Raw genomic sequence first — 23,932 nt, forward strand, 5'->3', positions numbered from 1 at the left:
TCAGCTTTTTACCAAGATTCCCTCAATCTTATAGTTTTCATGCCTTCAAAGCCAATACCATATATGTGATCTTGCCAAGCTACTACCTCCTGTGACTAGAGCCTGGTCCCCTTGGATGCATCAGCTGCTGGGCGCTGACCCCGGGAGACATTTTCCTAGGCAGTTCTTTGGAGGAGCAGGGAATTCCTTCAGTTTAGACTTTTTTCTTTTAAATAAACCTGAATCTTTACAACATGAAGTCACCCAAGGAGTGGGATTTTGCCCACAAACACCTTTGCTAAAGTTTCTCTTTAATAGTAATAATTCTAGCAATGGAGGCTGCCTTCTCAGCACTGGCACACACTCTACTGTCTTGACATTCCCTCTGCCCACTATCTTCCAAATCAACCTCACTTAAGTTCTCAAGACACATGCAGAATGTAATCAGATTCTTCCAGAGTATCACACTAATGGCCCCAGCATAGTTCCTGACAGTGCTCTTGTCCCCGCCCCCGAAACCTCATGAGCCAGACCTCCACTACACACATTTCTCTCAGCATTCTTGTCTTTCAAGCCTCCATTTATAATGTCCCATTATGCTTTGCTTGCAGCACTCAAGGACTTTTTCTGCTGCAGGATCCAAAGTCTTTCATATTCATCCTGAAAACCAGTTCCAGAGGCCTAAGAACTGCATAGCCAGGTTCAGCAACAACACCACTTCTGATACAAATTTCCAACTTAAGTTTCTTTTTCTGCTCCTGTAATAAAATACCCTGACAAAAACAACTTAAGGATTGTTTATTTTAGCCCATGGTTCAGGGTAGTTTATCCTGGAGGGGAAATCAAGGCAGCAGAAACTTGAAGCAACTGGTCACATTGTATCTACACTCAGATGAAGAGAGTAATGAATGTGTACACGCTTGGTGCCCTTCATCCACTTACAGCCCAGGACGCCAGTCATGGAATGGCGACACTCACAGTGGGCAGTCTTCCATCTCAACTAACACAACCCAGATAATCCCCCACAAGCATGACCATCTCACAGGTGAGTCCAGTTCTTTCAGGTTGACAACACTAGCCACCACAACATGCGTTTCATGAAGTTTGGTTGAAGAGATGAATGAAAGATCACTCATATGACTGACACAATTAAAATGTCAATACACCTCTAGAACACTATTTCCCAGTGGGGGTTTCTGCAAAACTAGTAATACCTAATGTTTATGAACTTAGTGCAACTGAATTTTTCATTATATGTAATTTCCATTCACTAATCACATATGGTTAGTGATGAACATATTGAACAGTTTAACTCTACAGTCTCAGTGGGGATATAAAATATTATACACAACCTGGCTTGCTTACATTTTATACATACTGAACTTGGAAGCGAAGGTTACTAATATAATTCACATTATTTCATAAGTGAAATTTCTCATAACTGATAAGGTGCATTAGGAGGGCAGGAATTAGACCTTGTTTATAATCATCTTACATACACCAAACAGTTAACATTTTGAAGATATTTAACATTCCATTAAGCTTAATGGAGATATTTATGACTCAAATTTAACTAATACACCACCTATCAATTTTCCTTTTTTTTTCAGTGCTTAAAACATTTTTTATTCCAACAGTACCCACATGGTAGTTCACAACCAGCAGTAGGGATGCACGGAGTACATGCGTACATGCAGGCAAAACATTCATACATGTAAAATAAAATTAGCAACTCTAAAAAATAAATACATTGAAAAAGAAAACATTTAAAAATATGGTATAGAATTCTATAGTGTTCCTCAATGACGAAACACAAATATCTAAGGAGCACTTTACCATGTTTAGCCATCAGGGAACGCAAGTAACAATGCTCGGAGATTACATATCATCCCATTCAAAATGCCTTCTTGGTTTAAACCAAGGGATAAAAACAAAACAAAATTCCAGGAACCAACAATAAAGGAAAAGACAGCAAAGGGGGTGCTATGCTATCTGAACTGAGGATCCTCCGCCACATCAGCTTAGCTCCATCTCGGTTGGTGCTGCTGTCTTTGCCACACCCGATTCATCCACTCGCCCACATCCTTCGCATCCTGCCACTCGGACCACCTGCTCCACAAAGCCTTCGTGTTGATGAAAGAACCAAACCTATCTTGTCCCCAAGATTGCGTCCTCTCTGTTCCATATGCTTGAACACATATTTTTCCCTTGCTAGATAATAAGTTCTCCAAGGGAGGATGCACTATCTTATTAATCTTGCTCTTTCTGCAAAAGTAGGATAACGTTCTTTACTAGGTGGGATTAAAGTTTCTATAGAACTGCTGAGGTCACAAAACAGCAGGAGTAATTATAGGTATTGTTCAAGATATCAAAGAACATGCGATTCAGAAATCACAATGAAAACAACAACAACAAAACATGCTTTTCTTTTGCTCCCAGAGTCCCCAGAGAGTGGTGATCTACTGCCAATCTCCTACACAGTGTTCCCAGATGTTAGACACCCTGATATTTCTCTCTCCTGCTTCAGTTTGGGGTCAGTAAGACTCTTCTTCCCTCTTCCTCCTCCTCCTCTGCTACTCCTCCTTCTTGTCAGTTCCTTGGAGGAATGCCGTACTCTACCTTAAATTTAATATAAGGTTAAAGGCTACTGCCCCCACCCTCCGACCTTGAAGACAGCAATTATACAATTAGTCCTTCAAAAGTTGTTTTTGAAGACATCATTCAGAAGCAAGCTTAAACCACAGGACATGCACTCAATTTCAATAAAATGTTGCTAATTTTTCTAAGTGGTCTTGTCTTGTTCAGGTACATCCTTTGTTAAATATAAACATTAGTTAAGTGTTTAACAAAATTTAGTATTACTTCTCTCACCATATGTCCCTCAATAATATTATAGACATTCTTTATTTAGTCTTCTAGGCACAGATTCTATGCTGTTTGAAATATTACACACCTGTATACTTAATATTGACAATGATACTTCAAAATATATTACCACAGTTCAAAAGTTTTGAAGTTTTTAATTCCAGTTATCATTTTTTTTTCAGTCCATAAAACTGAAGAAAATTTTGTACATGTAGGTTTACAGTACCTGGTTACCTACGAAGATGACTCTTAAATCTTTTGTGAAAATACTGGTATGATAGGAACAATAAAAAAAATCAAAGAAATTCTGGAATTAGCATGAAAAGAGCTAGGTTTCTTTGAAAGCATGGCCATATTTCATCCTGGCCTCCTTTGTCTCTGTGAAAGCCCTTTTCAGTACCTAAGGATGGATTAGTTTAATCATTCACAAAGCATTTGGAAATATCGACTGCTTTCACAACATTTGCAAGTCACATGGGGTTATTTGTGAAAAGAACATGGGGGCAAAAATGTTTCCATATGCTACGAAATGGTTCCACCGCTTTAACAAGACAAGAGAAAAGTGTCACTATTTTGCAAATGAGCAAAAAGCTATGAAAGACACCCCTATGACAATGAGGAACCTTCAGGGTGAACCATAAACAGCTCAGAAACCACATGAGTCACCTCGCGAAACAAGAGCGTAGCATAACGTCAACTGCTATTTACATAAATCACCACTAGTGCTGCTAAAATATGCTCTAAATCCAGATAAGCCCGAAATATCCCCACTGGTGAAGTAAGACTCTTTCTGCCTTATCTTCTGACTTTTGAGTTGCAGGATAAAGAGCAAAGAGACTCTAATTTCTATCTAAGTTCACTTCTCCCTGCCCAAGCCTTTGAACCAGAGAGCATAATCCCTAGTGGAAAATGGATGCTGTGTTGAAAGTCAAAAGTAATTCTCTTATTCTAATAAATAAACCACTTAAGACTCAACCTCTATTTTTAAAGGTTTATAAAAGTTTCACTTCCTTGGACTTCCCACAGGGCAGGGAACCCTGATTGCTCTTTGGGTTGACAAGGGAGGGGGACTTGATTGGCGGAGGGGGAAGGAAAGGGGAGGCGGCGGTGGGGAAGAGACAGAAATCTTTAGTAAATAAATAAAAAAAGAAAAAAAAAGTTTCACTTGACAATACCAACCTACCTACCACAGAAAAAGGGAAGGCCCACATCTCTGATAAGCAGAGGATGGCATTGTTATTACAAGCTTTATCCAATTCCAGACCCAGTGAATGGTATTGCATGTCAGTAGATTATAAGTCACAGGATTCCAACTGCACAAACAGTAAGAAAATCCACTATCGAAACAAAAACACTGAAAGTACTATGTAGTTTGTATCTCAGAGTTTGGTTCCATTTGCTAGAGATAGGTACCATTTCACTGTGTCCACATGTCTGAAGTTCATCAAATATTTGTAGAAAATGTAGAAAGGGCAAAAATGGATGGATCTAGAAGACATCATATTGAGTGAGGTAACCCAGACCCAGGAAGACAAATACCATATGTACTCACTCATAAGTGGATTTTAGACATAAAGCAAAGAAAAACCTACAATTCATAATCCCAGAGAACCTAGACAACAATGAGAACCCTAAGAGAGACATATGTGTATCTAACCTACATGGGAAGTAGAAAAAGACAAGATCTCCTTAGTAAATTGGGAGCATGGGGATCATGGGAGAAGGTAGAAGGGGAGGGGAGAGGAAAAGAGGGGAGCAGAGAAAAATGTACAGATCAATAAAAATAAAAAAGAAGAAAAGGTGATACTATGACCAGAGAAGTTCAATATGTCTCCAACTCCCAAGTAAATCTTGGATATTCCTCAAATCAACCATGCCACGTGAATGTGCATTTTTAAAACAGGACAATCTCTAGTCACATCCTGCCATGGCAGCCTGTTTCCTATAGCTGTAAATATCCATGATACATTACCAAGTGAGCTACATAGAATTTCCTCTAAGATGGGAGACTCACGGGTGTTTATTTAGGGGCTGGAAATAGCTCACTGCTTAAAAGCACTTGCCACTTTTGCAGAGGACCCCGGGTTCAGTTCCCAGCATCCAAATGACAATTCACAATCAGCTGTGATTCCAGTTCCAGGGACTCAGACAACTTTTTCTTGCCTTCTTCAGACAAGCAGGCATGCATGTTGTACACATAGACACACGTAGGCAAAACACTCACACATTTGAAATAAAAATAAATGTTTTAAAGTGTTTATTTATCTCCAAGTAGATAAATAAATATAGTAGTATAGATCTCACTATATAGCCCAGACTGGCTCTGAAACCCTGGGCTCATACAATCTTTTTGCATTAGCCTCTCAAGTGCCTGGAATTACAGACCCACACTGCTGTAGCAGACTCAAAGAAATATTTGAGAAACACTCTAAGCCAGGTGCAGTGGTCCAAACCTGTAATCCTAACTTCTTGGTGAGCTGATGCAGGAAGATCAACTTGAACCCTTGGTTCCAGACCAGATTAGAAACACTGACATCTCATGAGGCCTGGATGGGGCGGCAGGGAGAATGGCATGAGTTGGATATCTTCCTGGAAACCTAGCTGGACTGGGATGCAGCTTATTGACAGATCGGTTACCTAGAGCATATAAAGCTCTAGGTTCAATACCCAGGGAAGGAAGAGGAGGGGGAAGAAAAAAAGGAGACGAGAGGATGTGAGCGAAGGAGGAGAATAGAGGAGAGGAAAGGGGGAGAAACCAGACCGTCTGGCAGATTTTTCCATTATCACATATGTATCTATAATGTAAAGCAACTTATGGGTTAACATTAAGTACTGCCTAACATTTACTGAAATTTAAATAAAATTTATAGCTTTTAATCACATATTTTTCAAAACATACACACACCTACAATAATTTGAAATTTATTAATTTTTGTTGAGGCTTTCCCCCCTAAGTGTGCTACTGTTGAACAGCAGAGCTTAGCAAGAGGGTCTAGACATGTCAGCCATGCTCCCACGAGAGGATTAATGGTTTCTTGGGGGAATGGGTTGGTTACTACAGAAGTTGAGCCCCTCTTTTTCCTCTACACAAACCTAGTGCCCTTTTGCTTCCCACCATGATGCTAAAGTTGCACAAAGCATTCTCCAAAAGTCAAAACACTACAAGCACCATGCATTTGGACACCCCCAGCCTCCAAAATCAAAGTAAAAATAAACTTCTATTATAAATTGCGCCATCTCAGGTATTCTGTTATAGCAACAGAGAACATACTAACATAAACCCTGCAAGTCTAAATAGTCTTAAGTTGAATTAAATCTTGTCTCCCAAGTCCTTTGCTTCAAGCAAAACAACCTCATTCCAAGAAAGATCCTATTTTAACCATCAATTCTAGTGGTTAAATTACTGATTTGACTTTCAGCAAAAAAAATGTTGGATATAAAAACAGCAACTATTTTTTTTTTTAAAGCTAAAAGGAAGACAAAGAATAACACAGAGGAAAAATAAGCATTCAATGCAATACTTTCCCTAGTCAAAGCCTAAAATGGGAACTGAGGACATATGGTCACAAAACAGATAGTGTCCCTGTTCTTACAAAGCTTCTAACTAATATGATACCATTAGAGTTTTAGCACAAAACAAGAACTATCTATATTGCCATTCATCAGTGAATAAAAGTGGTATGTCTTGTAAGGAACTCTTTTCAGAAGGTTGGCGAGAGAGCTCTATGTTAAGAGCACTGGTTGCTCTGAAAAAGGACTCAGATTTGATTCCTGGAACCCAAATGGCAGTTCACAAGCATCTTTAACCCCAGTCCCGATGCCCCCTTCTGGTCTCTGTGGGCACTGCAGTCATATGGTACACATATATACACATACAGGCAAAACAGGCATACACAACAAAGAAAACTTAAAAAATTAAAATAAAAAAAGAAAGTCTTTCAGAAGCCCTTTCACAAGAGGCTCATCAAATTGACCTTTCACCCCCTCTACATCTGTGGATGGTTTTTATTATTTATGCTGGACACTATACATTGTCGTGGTAATGCACAATGTAGATGTTATTGATGATGATGACAATAGCAGCACCAACTACTTAGAAAGCAATAAGCTCCTGAGGTTAGTACAGTTAGTTACAATAGTCAGCTGTTATCTCACCCGCTCCTCCCCAAAACCCTATCTGGTTGATACTATGACTATGTATGACAAGGCTAGTATTAAGACATCCACTGGGTTTGTTTGTGTGCGACCGGCTCTTGCCACATCATCCATGCTGGTCTCCAATTCCTGGACTCAAGCTATCCTCCCAGAACAGACCACTGATCAAAAATATATTAATGCCAGCTGGTGGTGGCGCACGCCTTTGATCCCAGCACTAGGGAGGCAGAGGCAGGCAGAACTCTGAGCATTTGAGACCAACCTGGCATACAGAGAGAGTTCAGGAGCAGCCAGGGCTACACAGAGACACCCTGTCTTGAAAGACAACAAAACAAAACAAATTCTATCAAAATAAGGAACTTGAAGAGACCAACTAATGAAGTCTAAGTTTACTTCTTGACTCCTTTGTGCAGGACCAGTGTAACTATCCTGGAGACTGAGGACAGCTTGTGACACTTGGTTCTCTCTTTCCAACACTTGGGTTCCAGAGAACAAACTCAGGAAGTCAGGCTTGGCATCAACTGCTTTCACCCACTGTTTTAATGTGATGCAAATTTAAGATTTAGAAATTAAGTTTTCCAGATGTTTATTTCCCTACTATTCCCCTTCTTCTATTTAACTTCCAAAAAATAACCGTTCATCTGACTCAAGCAGTCCTCACTTACAAACAGGCCACCCTGAGACTGGAGGGTCCCCAACTCCACAGTTAAACACACACTTTCACACCCCACATGATTCAGAACCTCATGACTTTCCTCTTTAAATACAGCCCTTCCCTCTCAACAAAGCCTAATTGGAAAAAGACAAGCCTGAAGCAGTGACTCATGAAGACCCCTTTGGTAAAGTCACAGTTACAACTCTCAACCTTCTAAGGTTTGTCAAAGTCATAAAAAACTTCATGAAGCTACATATTCCCTTCCCAGAACACGCTCCTAGACTACACCTAACAATTTCCATAATTTCAAGAGATCTAAAGCACAAAGGACATCAATTAAAAATGACTGGCCAACATTTTCTCATGAGTCATGTTTCCTTCAATATCAAGAAATCCTAGAATCATATAAAAATAAGTTCATACTTATTCGAGAAAAGCCAATAGGAAGAAATACGTTAAATGCCCAAGAATCAAAGAAAGGGGTCCATGCCAATGTGGGGTACCCCTAGGTTGGCTGGATACCAAGTCTCATTAAATAGCACTAGAGAACAATCTAAACATATCTATGATTTAGATTGCAAAAATCAATCTTGCATATTTCCACTACCAATACCTTGCTTTAGATAATGTCATTTAATTAACAGGAAATTTAGATGCTCTGGTATACTTTAATTCTACTTATTCTTCCTGCTTCTTATCTAGAAGGCAGTTTTACCTTATATTTTTTCTCAACATTGATTTACTAATTTTTAAATTATTATTTTGTAACCATATAGACAGTGTGTATGCAGGTGGCTGACCTAGGCAGATGCCTGTAGGAAGCCAGAGGTTAACTTTGGGATGTCTTTCCTCAGTCATGTCACCTCACTTTTGGGGCAAAGTCTCTCTCTAAACTTGAAATTCACCATCTTGACTAGACTGGCTGGCCAGCAAACTCCCAGGATCCTCCTGTCTCTACCTCCCAGCAGTGGGATTATAGGAGCACACCACAGTGTCCAGTTTTTACATGGGGTCTGGGGATAGGAACTTGAGTCTTAATGCTTGCACAGAGAGCACTTTCCACTGAGCAACTTCCCCAGCCCCTGATTTTATAGTGCAACTGTCAGAGTTGAAGAAGGAAGACGGTCCTGATCTTCCCTTGGAAAAAAAGAAGTCTATCCACATAAATATTAGTATAGTAATATATCTGAGGTAGGTATGATTCTACCTTTCTCTCTGAAGAACGTGCAGCTCCCTGACCTACTCGATAACCAGAGACTAAAACATATCTGTATTCTCTCCCTGCCTCCCACTCTGTGTGTGTGTATGTGTGTGTGTTGCATATGTGAGTGTGAGTATACACGCACGTGTGTGTGTGAGTGTGTAGAGATCAATCTCAGATGTTCCTCGGGTGCCATCCACTTATTTTTTGAGACAGGGTCTCTCATTTGGCCCAGGTTTAGTATATTTGGCAGGGCTAGCTGGTCAGCAAGCTCTGTGGACCCCCATATCTCCATCTTCCCAGAGCTGAGAGTATGATCACAGGCCACTACACCCAGCTTTTCATGTGGGTTCTGGACATCTCATGATGGCACAGCAAGTCAAATCCCTTTCCTGACCCATCTCCCGTTGTTTATTTTACCCACTCTCAAGGCAGCGGGTTTCAAAGGAAACCCTGTTGAGCATTTATTAACTGTAAGGCCCATAATGGTAGCACCCACATTAGTTTTGGTCCCTGTTGTATGCCTAGCATACAGCATGCCTGTCCCATAGTAAGATGTGCTCAAAACTGTAACGTCAATGCAGACAAAACTCCTACAGCAGCTACAGTGCAAGCGCTAAGTATGAGAATTTAGCAGTTCTCTGAGCATTTCCGAGACAATTCATCTAGAAATGGGGATAACAGTTCTCAGAGTTATTACAAAGATTAAACAAGACCAACTGCATAAAGCTCTTCTAGAGGACCCAGGATTTGATTCCCAGATCCACAGGGTAGCTCAGTTAGCTGTAACTCCAGTTCCAGGGAATCTGGCGCCCTCTTCTGGCCGCCACGGACACCACGCATGCACGCAATGCACAGACATAGAAGCAGGCAAAATACCTATACATATAATAAAACTAAATTATCCTTAATGTAATATATACTGCTTGAATGGGTATTTAATGTAACTTTTAAAAAATACGACTGATTATAATTGGAGTTATTAAAATTAACTTCATAATCACATTTTTATTAAATAACAAAAAAAGTCCTAAAAAAACCTAGGAAGGAATAGAAATATTAAAATACAAAGACAATTAGGGGGTAGCCCTCATAAATAAAAAAATGTTTTGAAAGAAAATAACTCCTTTGTATTTTTATAGTTCAAAGCACAAGTGATAATTTCCGAGTGACAAAGCTCACACAAATAAAGCGACCGAGAGATTTATCTTTGCTGAAGCTGTTCTCTAGCTCTACTCAAAAGCAAGATGCTTCTCAGAGGCACAAGCCTCTGAGGTGAAATCTTGGAGGTGGGAGCTCGCTGAAATGGGCTTCAGTCCCTCCCCACACCCATACCCAACACTAGTTTCTTTTAAAAATAAGTCTAGAGCGCCATCTACCGTGTCTGCTCTGCTGCATCCGCTCCACCAGAGTGCTGCAGAAGGGGAAGCACACTCCATCAGGAAGGTCACCTGAAGTCTTGTTTCAAAGAAGCCAAGAGGCCCATCTTCCCCAGCAGATACTTTTGTATGATATTCTTGGGATTTTCTTTTCACCTGCCTAGCAAACGGGACTGACCACAGAGTAAAGCACCACAGTGGGAACCAGACAGCTTTGTTGTGTGCTGGGGGAACAGAAGGAACAATGATTTTGTGTGTTGTGTTTGTTTGCCTTTGCAGGTTTGGGGATCAAGTCCAAAATCTCTGCCTTACAGAAAAAGAAAATAAACTGCTGAGGGGTTAATAAGTATTTTGTTGATGTGACATAACCAGGAAGTGACCAGACATTATGGCCTCAGTGAATTTTTTTACCACAATACCAGTATTTCTGTTGCTATCAGAGGATTCAAAATCATTATTAATTACACGTGGGTCACTAGAATTTCAGCGAACAAACTCTACAACATGATTATTTATTTCAACATATTCTAGCACCATTCTATTTTCCAGTTTCTTTGGTTTGTGGTGCGAGTATAGTATATGTCTATTTTTAGAAAGTATTGTTTTATGCTGAAAACATACTAAAATATGGAGGTTCTAATTCGGTGTGTCAAAACCAGAATAGAGGTCATTTTTGTCTTTCTGTTTGTTTTCCAATTTGCAGTACTGACATCAACCGCTGACCTGGTCCAAGCTAGGCTAAACGATTTAGCTACTGCCCTACAATATGAAATCTTTGTTTTGAACAAGTGGCCTCCAGTGGTTCTGATGCAACCGGGCTGAGGCCTTGCATTTCGAAACATGGAGTTTTTTGTGGTGGTGGTAATGGTGGGTCCCTTGGGCTATTCAGAAAGATACTGCTCATGAGAGGATTTTCTCTACTTTCGGGTAGAGACTTTCCTGATTTTCTCATTTTAAGTGATTTCTAGGCAGAGACTATAGGCAGAAAACACAGCGTACTAAGGGACTCTCTGGGTACTGTACAACATCCTGCTCTAGGAATAATGATTGAAGACAGAGAAGCAGACTGTGGAGGATGTGTGGAGCTGGGGCAGGGCTCAGTGGTAACGTGCTCTTGACAAGCATAACGTGCTGATTCAACCCCATGAACTGAGTCTTTAATATAGTGAAGTGGGTAATGAGCCGCTTGTGAACTGTATCAATTAAGAACGTATTCTACTACTATTACACAAATACCCTTGCAATAACTCATGGTAATTTCCTTCAGAACCAGTCCAGGAAGTAAATAATCCCCTTTATCACTTTATATTTCATTTATATTTTAAGTCTATTCTAGCTTACTCAGATTCTAAATGACAATTGACTATTTGAAAATCAAAACTAATCTACAAACCACAGAAAATAATTAAAATGATATATTAAGGGACCCGCCCATTTAAAAGGCATATATAAAATAAGTATATAATATCCCATGGTTGTTTTGAGTTGAAATAACTTACAACTGGCCTCCAAAAAGATACTCAGGTGCCATATTTTTGCATCACTGTAGCTTCTAACTGCCACCATAACGACTTTTGTTTCCTATGGAAACATTCTTTGTCCTTGTCTTCCTCGGGGAGGACAGAGGCTCTGAGACATCCCTGGTGTGCTCCTGCTACTTCACATAACCTCCACTTCGAGTTGAGCGTGTCTGCCCACATTGCCCAATCCACTAACTCCAGTACTACAAAGCAACTTCCCAGAACCTCTGTTAGGATCAAGAAAACAATCTGGTGTCATCGGCAGATTTCGCCATTTCCTCTGGGGCTCATTCACACCCCAAGCGAGCATGATCCTGGTGTCAACTCCTGGAGTTCCTACCATGAACCTCTCTCTTCCAATGAAACCCGGCCATTCTCTTCGACCTACGGATTCCCACCGTAGAACCGCAATGTGTTTATCTGTTAACGCTTAAATTCTGATGGCTAGTTCTTTAACTGAAAGTTGCAAAATACATTACAAAAGTAAAGGAGGGGGGAAATCCCAAAGGAAAGACCCCAAAAGCAGCAAAAAGAAACAGCTCCCAGATAAGCAATCTACCCAGTCACTCAGACCGCCATGGACTTGTCTGATTCTCAAACTTTAACACAATTTTGACCTTTTCTGTCCAATTATTTATTTTCTATAGTTGTATGAGAGACTACTAGTAACCACACTTGAAAACTCTGTATGAATTCTAACCAGTGGGTCCAGTGACTTTATTAGATTCTCTTCTCTCTGCTGCAGTAAAAGGGGAGGCAAATATTGATATTGATTTGATTTGATATTGAAAATCAAAATCCAAACAGCTCTTCACCCAAATGTCTGCACCATGAACAACACAGAAACAACAACTGCTCGTTATTCAAGTGCAAATTCGGTTGAAGCTTTATCCTGCTTTCCCAACTTGTTGCAGTTGCATTACAGATGAGGCATGGAAATTAAAGAAAACTAGGCCGAAGCCAAAACAGCAGCACTGTCCTCACGCAGGCTCGCTCAGAAAGCAGCAACATTCTAAACGCCCCTCCTCCATTCTAACAGACCCCCAGCCAAAAGAAGGCAGTACTGTACTACATCATATTTATCCCATTTTAAATAACTTTTTTCATTTGAGATCATGAAAGGATAAGGTCGGCAGACACCACCATCACCCTCAACCTCACACAGCCTGAGACGGTCTCAAGATCATCGTAGTTCTAGATGCATGAACTGAGGCATGGAAGAGGCACTGGAGAGACCCAAAAAGGTCTCATAAGACTCAGTGGAACGGCAGACTAAGCAGCAGCTGAGCAGAATTCACTTGGCCTATCTTGCTCCATACAAAATCAAGTCAAAATCTTTTCTTTAAAGAGCCGAATTTGCCAAAGACTTGCAGACTTCGTGTCTGGCAGCACAGGTACTGTATGGAGTGTCAGGTAACTTCCAGTCCCACCTTCTACTCGGGCCACCAGTGAACCACACAGCTGAAAAAGTTCACCACCTCAGGAGTCAAACTCTGCCGGGATCAGAAGGGTGCTCTCAAGGGGCCGCACTCAGATCTCATTATAACTCCATGTTATTTTAATACTGGGCCTTGGATTTTGCCCCACACACAATTCCCAAGTCACAGAAAGACCATGAACAGTGTCCAGATGTATAAATGCAAAAATACTTCCCTCCTACTTGCGGACTCCAAGATAAACACCACAAGAAGCACGTGTGACTGAACTCGGAGCTCGTTCCAAATGAAATACCGCATCATGTGCGCAGCGTATGGCTTCGAAAACAAAACCCCACGAATATCCTACACGGTTCATGAGCCAGGCTTGGGCAAGCACATGACCACACTGGGAGACGGAAACATGAATCGGAGAGCAGGGGTAAAGGGTGAGAACAGCCTCTGTCGGGACCTTTCCCAGAAAACTGTTGCCATTTTCAGGGAACATTTGTACAATATGGGACACAGATGAAAGGGAAACAGTGCTTTTCTGGTTGGCCGCCCCTCCCCCACTGGTGACCCTTAATTCTAACACAGCCTTTCAGTCGGGAAACCCTGCAAAGATTTCAAAAGCCCCAAGTTAGCAAAGGGCAAACATCATTACCCACGGATCCACAGGCACTCACTGAGGTAATGAATACTTAAACGTCTGGCCAGGGAGCCCAGACAGAAAGTTTCTGACCTGGAAGCTGGGTCCAAGGAGAGTACATGGACACCTGGGGGGCAGAGACACAGGACACAGGCCAGGTGACAGTTTCTACGTCACTCTTGTCGTGTTGCCAAGATGAAAGTGAGAGGCGCAACTTTCCTTTCCTTTGTCTCTCTCTCTCTCTCTCTCTACTTCCCACATTTAAGTTCCCATTGAAAATCTCTCCCTGGTAGACTGTAACTTTGCTTCAGAAAAGTTACCATAAGAAGTGAATGGCTGTAGGGAGTCGGAGGCTGGGACATGAGTTTGGCTAAGTCGCTGTCTGCAATGCTTTCTCCTGCAACTCTACGGAAGCAAAAGCCCTGGAAAAACTCAGCTGGGAAAATGCTTAACTACCAAAAATATTATGACTTTAAAAAAAAAAAAAACCTGAACATTTGATAAAAGCAAAAGAATACATATACATAAATGATGGAGGTGGGTCTTGTATCTTATCTGTTGATTTCATTGGTTAATAATAAAGAAACTGCCTCGGCCCTCATAGGACAGAAAATTAGGTAGGCGGAGTAGACAGAGGAGAATGCTGGGAAAAAGAAGCTGAGTAAGAGTCGCCATGATGCTCCCGCTCCAGACAGACGCAGGTTAAGATCCTCCCTGGTAAGCCAGCTCGTGGGCTACACAGAATATTAGAAATGGGTTAGAACANCTGGTAAGCCAGCTCGTGGGCTACACAGAATATTAGAAATGGGTTAGAACAATATGTAAGAGCTAGCCAATAAGAAGCTGGAACTAGCCGGGCCAGGCAGTGTTTGAAAGAATACAGTTTCCGTGTAATTATTTCGGGGCATAAGCTAGCCATGCGGGCGGCCGGGTGCCGGGGACGCAGCCCTGCTGCCGCTCCTATTTCAACACATACACACCCTCAGTGTAGGTTATGAAGCACAGCTATTAGAATACACGCCTGTGACCCTGCCTGGCATTTTTAATTAGCATCTTTCCAGTCTGAAAAGCTAGCGATGGCACTTGGGAGCAGAACACTTGCCTGGCATGCCCAGGACCCTGGGTTCAGTTCTCAGCAACGTGAAGGAGGGCAGGGGCTGGGGGGAATTTCCAGTCTGGTCATCTGCTGTGGACTAAATATTTACATCTCTCTCAAAATTTATCTCTTGAAGCCCTAATCCCTGATGTGATGGGGTGATAGTCCATGAAGTTTTTGACAGGGTCCTGGCTAGACTAGGTCTTGCAAAGGGGAAACATTGCTGGGAGCAGTCACGTGACAGCACAGTCACCAAGCAACTGACCTCATCGGACTCTGGTCTCACACTCTCAGTAAACAGAATATCAGAAGGGAATGGTGCTTACTCTGCTCAGTCTACTGAGCTGCAGGGGCTCCAGCTGAAGACACGACGCAGCAGCAAAGGCTGTCTTCCCACAGGGCGACCTCCCAATGGCATCAATGTTCTGAATTATGCATGTATTTCATTTTCGCCTCTTTTTAAAAAAAAATGTTTGGGGCCACAGCTATTGGGATTTCTTTTTAAGAAATTTAGTATTCCTCTTACATTGTCAGTCTTGGGCCTGCTACCCTGTACCTTGTACAAGGAGCTACACTACAGACACACACATGGGTGCCTTCCCTTTCTAAAGCTTATATCCCAGGACAATGTGACACGTAACACATGTTGGGTACAGATATGTGCCTAAAATTGGTTTGCTGTCATTCCTTGCACACTCCCCCTCATGTGCAAGTCACACTGGAAAGGGGATTGGACAGGAAAGAGAGAGCATAAGCAAAGCCTTGGGCTCAACATGGTTTTCAAGGACTATATTGTCTCTTGGCAAGTCTACGTCCATAGGGACAGGAATCGTGGCTAACTGAGCTCTGCGTGCACAGTAACTGACTGAGTATTAAGTCAGTGTTTCTCAGCTAATCTCAGCCCAAAAGCCTTACATGCTTCACAGTCGGAGGAGTTGATCAACAGCAAATACTGATCCTTTGATAACTGTTTTCTGTATCTACACCCCTTCCTACCCCCGACCCTTGTTTACCAGTTATCTTCCTAGACTGTAATCAATGCAATGGTCATCTCATCACCTCATCACACACTAGATAAAAAGCAGACATTTCCTTAGTGACACACAGCTGACCTTTAGTCTGGGCAAGCACACGATCACATGTGAAACTTTGTTTAATAGGATCCGAACCACAGGTGCCAACAGGACATGTGACCCAAAAGCAAGTAAATAAATAAAACGTCTCCTCCTGAAGAAGAGCATCGTCTACAGAACAGACGACACAACTGGAGGGGACAGCCCTGCGACGTGGCAGCAGACCTCGCATCGTCTTAGCATCTTTACGCTCTGTCCGGGACGGTCTCTTGGGGGCTGTGTTCTAAAGGAAGCCTACACCCTCCATTATGTCAGCCCTATGAAACGTTCTCAACATTTCTCAGAGGAGCAAAAGTGACAGCTAATGCCATTCCAGACTCTAAATAAGGCTGGATGAGCCCCTCCCAAAAGTCAGCACCAGTGTGGAACCCTATCCAACCCCCCCTTCATTGTGCTCCAGGCACAGACTACAGCTCCATCTAAGGTACATTCTGGGTCTGGAACCCAGTCAGAGAGAAAGCAATTGAAGATTTAAGCAGGTCAGGAGACACCTCTCTTCCTCTGTTACTTCTCTCCCCTCCCCCTTCTTCCCTCCCTCTCTTTTATCTTATTTTGAGGCAGGGTCTTGTTATGTAGCCCAGGCCAATCTTGAATTCACAATCCTCCTGCCTCAGCGTCTAGAATAGCTGAGGTTACAGGTGCACCCCCACACCTACTGAAGGGTTGAAACTATGTGCATTGTAAAGAACTGCGGCACTCAACAGGCTACTTCACAGAACCCGTATCTTCTCGCATATCAACTGAAAAGTCAGAGTCCATAGTCCACACTGACCATCTAAAGGGCAGTTCAAGGGAAAACCTTGAGGAGAGGAACCACTTCGTCTAAGTCCAAACTGCTAAGGCAAAAGAGAGAACGCCACACTCACCGTGCCTCTGACTAGCTGCCCATGATCCTTACTCATTTTGCCACTGTGTTTGATTTCAGGCTGAAGGTGTGGTGCGGGAACAAAAATCACCGCCTGAAGTACTGAAGAGAACGGCCAGTGGGTAGACAAGCGATCACAGCCGTCTCAGCAACCCACACTCCCCAAGGCCATGCAGCTATCAATCAGCGATGGGGAGACATCTCCACTCATACCCTGCCAAAGACATAGACCATTTTTTCCACCTACTCCAGTCCATTGAAATATGAATCTAAGTCACAGTCCGTTACTCTTCTGTACCTAAAGGAAAAGAATGCCAGCAGCCGCTACGGTCACCACCACTCGTGTGGGAAACCTCTGAGGATGCTGACTCATCGTTCCTGCTTGAACCAGCGTGCCCTTCATAATGGTTTCACTTTTTAGAGACATCTCTAACAGTATCTCCTGCTGTGCCACAAAAGGAGAAAACGGCCATTCTTTTTCCTGCCCTGATCCCTAGCGTTTAGGATAAAGGTGTGTTATGTGCAAGAGGCCGCTATGTTTCACCTAGTACTTTCCATTCATTTGTCTCCTTATAGTTGTTTTTTAAGACTTATTTTTTTTATTATGTATACAGTGTTCTGTCTGCATGTATGCCTGCACTCCAGCAGAGGGCACCAGATCTCATTACAAATGGTTGTGAGCCATCATGTAGGTCCTAGGACTTGAACTCAAGACCTCTGGAAGAGCAGCTAGTGCTATTAACCAATGAGTCATCCCTCCAGCCCCAGTGTCTCCTTATCCTACACAAGGGCACAGTGTCTCAATAAAGGCAACTGTTACCTCTCTGTGACAATCTAATAATACAAAACTTATGTCAGCAAACATATACTATATCCTTATGAATATAAGACATTTCTGCTTCAAATAATACTATCAAGAATGTAAGAAGACAGGTTCAGTGAGAGTGGGTGAGACAAGAGGAGACTGGGGTGAACATGATCAAATTGCATTATAAATGGATAAAACTGTCAAAGAATAACTTTTTTAGAAAATTAAAGAAATAGTTCTAGTGAGATGGTTCAATAGGAAGGGGCTGCTGCCAAGACTGGACACCTGAGATCAAGCCCTGCTACCCATATAGTAGAAGGAGAGAATTCACTATGAAAAGTGGCGCTATGACCTCCATTGTATACATGGTATGGGTGGGTACATGCACACATTTGCATGAGCGCTCTCTCTCTCACACACACACACAGAGACACACACACTCAACATAAATAAATAAATGTAAAAACACTTCTGTCAATAAAAAGAAAAAAAACAGATAGGTGAAAGACAATTGTTTCATAAGGGACTTATAACCCAATTATAAATAAAATTTTAAAACATATTCACAAAAAAAAAAAGATATACAAAAGGCCAGTAATCACACAAGTGACTGCCAGTGTAACCAGGGACTAGGAAATGCAAACAGACATCACAGTGAGATGACCACCTCATGCCCACTAACGAGAGATGGCTGCAATTGGTTTAGGCACTAGTAGTGCTAATGAAGATGTGCAGAAAAGGGACACTGATTTAGTCCTGCAGTGCTGTAAATGATAAAGCCACTCTGGAAAATGGTTGGCAGATCCTCAAATGTTGAATCCAGCAACTCTACTCCTGGGCCTGAAAACATGTGTCCATGCAAAAACTTGAACATGGATGCTTACAACTTTATTAGTCAGAATACCCCAAAAAACAAATGCCAATCAGCTGATGAGAAGATAAAGAAAAAGAAGTCTGGTCATGCAATGGCATATTATTTTGTAATGAAAAGGAATAAAGTATTGATAGCATGCTACAGTACAGACGAATTTTAAATCAACATTATATTTAATGAAAGAAACCAGTCACAGAAGACATGATGTCTGGCTCCATTTTTTGTGTGTGAAATTTCCAGAACAGACAAATCTATAGAGACAAAAACTTGTTTGCAAAGGCTAAGTGGGTAGATAGAAATGGAAAGTAGTTGCTGTTGGGTCCAGGGCTTCTTCTGATGGTGATGAAAACTCTGGGAATAAAAAGTAGTGATAATTGCACAAGCTGTGATTATCCTGGACATGGAAAGACACACTTCACAGAAGCAATACAATATGTAAATTATAGCTTAATAAACTACGTTAGGGGCTGGGACTTGGTTTTTGCTAAGCATGATTGAGGCCCTGGTTCCAATGCCCAGGACCACACAAACTGGGCATGATGGTACAGAACTGTAATCACAGCGCTTGGGAGGGAGAACTAGGAGGACCAGTACGGTAAGTTCAAGGCCAGCCTAGGGTTCAAAAGAAACTAGAAAAATCATCACTAGCTATTTCTGTTCTATAAAGATTCCAAAATTTGTTCTTTAGAAAGTAGCATGCATTTTGAATATAAAAACGCTGGCATTCAATGAAAAGTTGTTTTGGGGGCTGTGGTGTGGTTTGGTGTGGTATGGTGTGGTTTGGTTTAGACAGGGTTTCTCTCTGTAGCCCAAGCTGGTCTTGCACCTGCAGGAAGCAGTCTTCCCGCCTCAGCCTCCTGAGGGTGAGGATGAACATATCCTCATCCACAGACGCTGGTTTCTGGTATAGTGAAGTTCAGCTACAAGGAAATCCTCTCCGCCATCTTTTGCGTCTCTTGTCTTTGTACTGAAGACTTTAGCAGCCCTAGTCAGTGTCACCAGCCCCGATTACTTCAGAAACAAGGAAACCACACCTAGACTGGATCTATGAGGAAGCAACAGAATCCATATTGAAACGAAAACGAGACGCATTTGCAGGATGAGCCCTGCACCATTCTTCCGGGTAGCTCTAAAAGTGAACCACATCTTGCACTTCGAGGCAACTGCCTAGACATGAGCAGTTATGTGGGATGCTAAGGGCACATTTTTCTGGCATGTCTCAAAACTAAGCTTTTCAAAATGCATCCTATGAAAACCATCTTATAGCCGGGTATGCTATAACTTCAGATTCGCTTATTAACTCAACCACAGTGGATTGAGCATGCACAGCCGTATAAAGACGGTTATATAAGTAATTCAAGTTACTGGTGGACATTACTGTAAAGTAACTCACTATTACGGAGAAACACAAAATGCTTTTCAGACACACACGCATGCGTGACCTCCTTAAGAGATAAGAGCTGGGAATCTGACTATATGCTCCAGAGTCTGGAACGACGCCTGCCCTCCAAGAGCCAATATTCCACGCGTGTCAACAAGATTGCTTTCTAATACCATACATAATACTATATATCTTTTTCTGGTAAGAGAACGGAATGGAGAATATCAACAACACAAACCAAAGGAGTTTTGTTTCCTATATTATTTAACATAATCTATAAGGAAGGATATCAACATGTGAAGCTCGGCTTTTTAAAACCCCTTAACCTGTGAAGTCTGAGAAGCTGGGAACAGCATCCTGACCACCTGGCATCTCAGTCAGAAACCCTGACTCTTATTACTTAAGCATCAGTGAATAGATAAACTAAGAGTAGAACCAACTGCAAGCAACCAGGGGTGGGGAGGCCACACTCCTGAGGGCGCTACGACATTTCATCACCTCCGTCACAACAGCTGGCTATTCTCTCTTCTTTGCCCTCATACTTCTTTCCTCCCCTTTACCTTCATTTCCCCCTTTCTTTCCTAAGTTTCAGGAACTGCCACCAGCTACTGTCACTGGCAACTGCTTGCCCACTGAGCCACAACGCCTCTAATGCCTCTAGCAGCAGCGAGAAGGCATCACGTTTTCTAGTTAAAAAGCGCCCCCTAGTGGTTTATCCCCTTCTATCCCGAAGGTGGAGGAACCTGAAATGAGCCACAGCCGGACTGAATTCCTGTTAGCTTGTCTGGTCTTGGTTTTCTGACAGCATCAGATACTCTCATCATGCCTTTAACATTCATCATAACCAAGCTATGAGTTACTAATGATAAATATTTGCACTTATATATACACTGATTTTGTTTCTTACCAGTAGCAACTTTTTTCTGATAAAAAAAGTACGTACAAAGATACAGAGAGCTTTTACTTCATAGAAACTTTAAGCCCCATGAAACAGAAATCTAAGCCTGCTTTCCTCTACCTGCAGTAACGTCCCCTACACTTGATCACAGTCCAAGAAGAGGTGAGGCTGCAGCTGTCCTACTACCTCAGCATCAGTAAGTAGGGCCCACAGGAGAGACAAGAAGCAGTAAACACTAAAGCTGAGGAAGGATACAACCAGCCAGGCCCGACACCTCTCTCAAAGTCTGCTGTGGAGTATTAAACCCAGAGGGACATTCAACAGATTGTGAGGAAGCTGGGGAATCTCACCGGGTGGGGCAGGCACTATTAACCAAGGCAGTGGGGCAGCTTGAGAGGTGAAGATGTCTATAAGGAGAAGCAGCTTAGTTCCAAGATGGCTGCTGCAGAGCTGCAGAAAGTGAAAGCACCGCAACACACACAGCTCGCTGTCCAGAGACTGCTCGACGCAGGGGCAGACAGCTGCTGGAATGACCCAGCGCACAAGGCCCAGCTCGCTGTCCAGAGACTGCTCGACGCAGGGGCAGACAGCTGCTGGAATGACCCAGCGCACAAGGCCCAGCTCGCTGTCCAGAGACTGCTCGACGCAGGGGCAGACAGCTGCTGGAATGACCCAGCGCACAAGGCCCAGCTCGCTGTCCAGAGACTGCTCGACGCAGGGGCAGACAGCTGCTGGAATGACCCAGCGCACAAGGCCCAGCTCGCTGTCCAGAGACTGCTCGACGCAGGGGCAGACAGCTGCTGGAATGACCCAGCGCACAAGGCCCAGCTCGCTGTCCAGAGACTGCTCGACGCAGGGGCAGACAGCTGCTGGAATGACCCAGCGCACAAGGCCCAGCTCGCTGTCCAGAGACTGCTCGACGCAGGGGCAGACAGCTGCTGGAATGACCCAGCGCACAAGGCCCAGCTCGCTGTCCAGAGACTGCTCGACGCAGGGGCAGACAGCTGCTGGAATGACCCAGCGCACAAGGCCCAGCTCGCTGTCCAGAGACTGCTCGACGCAGGGGCAGACAGCTGCTGGAATGACCCAGCGCACAAGGCCCAGCTCGCTGTCCAGAGACTGCTCGACGCAGGGGCAGCCAGCTGTGGAATAACCCAGCGCACAAGGCCCAAACAGTCCTGCCGAGCATGGTGCTTGCCTGACAAGAGGACTGGAGCCACTGAGGAATAGAGAGTGAGGTCGCTTTCAATGCTCCCGAGTGGAGAAACATTAAATTAAAAGAAAGATGACTCTGACATATAGTTCTGCATCCTTTGTGAAGCAGGAGAGAGCCTGGAGAGAGGGCGGAGGGAAAAAGGATACCCAGGAGATGTAACTCATCCCGAGAGCAACAAGCTCCACCAGAGAGTGTTGGGGGAAGCCAAGGTTACTCTGCTCTGTCTGTGTTCTCACTGATGGAAACAGTCGCGTATTTCAGCCAGTCTATTGAAAAGGTTTTGGCCACTTCCCCTATTCTTATTCAAACATCTAAATTACATATTCTCTTTAAATAAGAGCTAGAGAGGAAAAACGCTCCAGGCTCCAAAAGGAAATGTTCCTTAATATATTTTTTCCCCCGCATTGGCAGGCTTAGAAAGTAGGATAAAGAGTTTTTACATGTTGTAACTTTAGACAATACTAACGAGAAGAACCAAACTCCTGTGGTACGAGGATGCAATCTGATACATGTTTTATGTCTTATGTAAGAATGACACATTGGCCCTTCAGTCGGGAGGAAGGCCTTTTATGTGTCCTGGTAGGCTAGACCGAGCTGCGGGCAAGAAGGGCCCTGGGCAGTCTTTCCTTCACACTCACTGCTTTCTTGACATCACTTCCCTCCAGCCATGGTGACAGAAGCCCATAAAGCTGGAGTAACCTGCCCTGAAACTGTCAGCTAGTGCCAAAGTAGATGGAAAACAAGCAGAAAGGAATCCCTTCCAAAAAAAAAATCCTTCGGGGCCTTTCCTTTCTCAGAAATACCACAATTTACTCATTTACTAACTCAATTCAAGCCTACCCAATAAGCCTTACCCAGATACTTCAGTAAACAGCTGCTCCTGACTGTCTGATACCCAGCCTCCCTTCTTCTGGGAAATAAGACCCCATTTGGAAATCTAACCCCCCCCCCAAAACACTCGCAGACGTGTGACTGGAGAGGTGGAGCAAGGGGGTTAACAAGTCCCCACTGGCATGGTAGATATATGTATGACACAGGCTAGTCTCCAACAAATCATACGGACATTACAAAATGTAATGGGGAGAATATACGATATAGATTTGGGGTTTGACGCTCTTTTCCAGAAACACTTGGACTCTTCACAGCGATGAGAGAACCCTTAGATTGAAAAGAGGACTGAGTCAAGATGGGGACTAAGGCATGCTAACTACAGGAAAGGGACTCACGCCTCCACCTCCAGAGAGGAGAAAGGGCCTGAAAGTTAGTGTGGTTCCCCGTGGTCAGTGGCCCATCAATCTGCCTACATAATGAAGGCTTCCTCTAAAAAGACTGGCCCTTGGGAGTCTCTGTACCACTCAACCCTTGAGGCACTCGGAGGGTAGGATACGTGTCTGAAAATGACCAGAAAGTTCCAAGAATGTTAATTTGGTGATTATGAGGAGGCAAATTCGCAATACTAAATCTGTAAACAATGAGGATCAACCATATATGCACACGTGCAGAAAATACGAGTATGTTCTTTTGACTCAAACCCAACACAATAAAATACAGATGCATTTGATTACATATAAATAAGAAACCTGGAGCCAGTGAGATGTTTCTGTGGGTAAGGCCTTTGCACCAATGATGTAAACCTAACAAGATCAATCCCCAGTACCCAGACAAAGAGGGAAGGCAAAAGCTGACTCAACAAGCTGACCTCCGACCTCCACATGTGTGCCACAGCATGCCTCCTCCCCATCTCTAAAACATCACGCACATGTACACACACACACACACACACATACACATACAAATAAATTTTTAAAGAAAAGGTTTAAAAAACACACATAGGAAAAAGCCA

General features: G+C 43.0%; 1 protein-coding gene and 1 long non-coding RNA gene across 13 annotated transcripts in view; one reads left to right on the forward strand and one right to left on the reverse strand.

The window, feature by feature from the left end:
- Rad51b (RAD51 paralog B) overlaps window positions 1–23,932 on the reverse strand; it is a 599,994-nt gene that overhangs the window by 450,075 nt on the left and 125,987 nt on the right. The window lies entirely within an intron of this gene.
- Window positions 14,360–18,693, forward strand: LOC126511362 (uncharacterized). Its single transcript, XR_007594676.1, has 3 exons — window positions 14,360–14,535; window positions 16,075–16,471; window positions 16,973–18,693. It is a non-coding gene; the product is annotated as an uncharacterized lncRNA (long non-coding RNA).

Source organism: Alexandromys fortis, unplaced genomic scaffold (genome assembly GCF_014885135.2).
Source record: "Alexandromys fortis isolate MF-2015 unplaced genomic scaffold, M_Fortis_MF-2015_v1.1 scaffold_99, whole genome shotgun sequence".
Classification (NCBI taxonomy): domain Eukaryota; kingdom Metazoa; phylum Chordata; class Mammalia; order Rodentia; family Cricetidae; genus Alexandromys; species Alexandromys fortis.